The sequence below is a fragment of the Bos mutus genome, chromosome 12 (assembly GCF_027580195.1).
Source record: "Bos mutus isolate GX-2022 chromosome 12, NWIPB_WYAK_1.1, whole genome shotgun sequence".
In the NCBI taxonomy this organism is placed as follows: domain Eukaryota; kingdom Metazoa; phylum Chordata; class Mammalia; order Artiodactyla; family Bovidae; genus Bos; species Bos mutus.
In genome coordinates, this window is record NC_091628.1 from 9,995,208 (window position 1) to 9,996,648 (window position 1,441).

The 1,441-nt window shown below is 37.4% G+C and overlaps 1 non-coding gene across 1 annotated transcript; it reads left to right on the forward strand.

Annotated features, from left to right (window-relative positions):
- The first annotated feature begins 1,140 nt into the window (after positions 1-1,140).
- Positions 1,141-1,212, forward strand: TRNAC-GCA (transfer RNA cysteine (anticodon GCA)). Its single transcript has one exon. It is a non-coding gene; the product is annotated as a tRNA-Cys (tRNA).
- Positions 1,213-1,441: the final 229 nt, after the last annotated feature.

The following is a 1,441-nucleotide window of genomic DNA, read 5'->3' on the forward strand; positions in this document are numbered from 1 at the left end:
GTACATATTTTTGACAAACAATTAAACTTTTAAATATTGTTCTATAAATCTCACAAAGCATATTATCTGGCCATAAGCTTGTGTCCTCTAATTATAAACCAAGAAAGTCTATGTGACATGTGAAGCCAACATAGAGGTTTGAATAAACTAAGTCTTTTTAAACAACAAGGATAAAAATGAACACTTATACTGATGTGTTGACATCCTACAGATAATATAATCAATTGGTGTAATGCTTTGCTTTTTCTATCTATATTTTAGGGGGTTCCCTCATAGTTCAGTTGGTAAAGAATTTGCCTGCAATGCAGGAGACCCAGGTTCAATTCCTGGGTCTGGAAGATCCCCTGGAGAAGGAGATACCCACTCCAGTATTCTTGCCTGGATCATCCCATGGGCAGAGGAGCCTGGTAGGCTACAGTCTATGGGATTGCAAGAGTCGGACACGACTTAGTAACTAAATCACCACCACCACTGATATTTTACCTTGACTTCAGTTCAGAACCTAAGTGTCTTGAAGGCAGGAATTAGATTTATTTTATGTTAATTTCACTTCGCTAGCCCTGAACACATCTTTGGGCATTTATAAATCATTGAGCATGTTATAAATGTGATACATGAAAAGCTTTAAACATAGACTCAATCTGTCTTCTTTTTTATGTTTACTCAGAAAGAAAATATGTAGTTAATCAAGCAAGTATCAGGGAATGTAATTAGTGGTCAAAACTAACATATTAATTATATTATTATTTTTTTTAAACTTTACATAATTGTATTAGTTTTGCCAAATATCAAAATGAATCTGCCACAGGTATACATGTATTCAGGATGGGGAACACATGTATTAATTGTATTATTATCAAAAATCTCTCTCTCTCTCAATCTCTCTGTCAGTCTTCCCTTACTCTCACTCTTTGTCTCTTTTACTCATTCAAAAGTTGGGACTCACCCAATTTTTGCCTTTCTTTGGGATTCTTGAAAATGCCACTTTTTACATGAAAACAATCTGGAAAGAAACTGAAGAGAATAACTTTTCTTAAGACTCAAGAGTGAAAAAACATGGAAAAGCTCAAATATCAACCTGAAAGATTTTAATTACATTAACATTGATTGGGATAATGGCAATTTAATTATAGGAACACTTCCCAGGTAGCTCAGCTGGTAAAGAATCTGCCTGCAATGCAGGAGACCCAGGTTCGATTCCTGGGTTGGGAAGATCTGCTGGAGAAGGGATAGCCTACCTGCTCCAGTATTCTTGGGCTTCTCTTGTGACTCAACTGGTAAAGAATCCTCCTGATATGTGGGAGACCTGGGTTCAATCCCTGGGTTGGGAAGATCCCCTGGAGAAGGGAACGGCTACCCACTCCAATATTCTGGCCTGGAGAATTCCATAGACTGTATAACCCAAGGGGTCACAAAGAGTTGGACACGACTGAGTGACTTT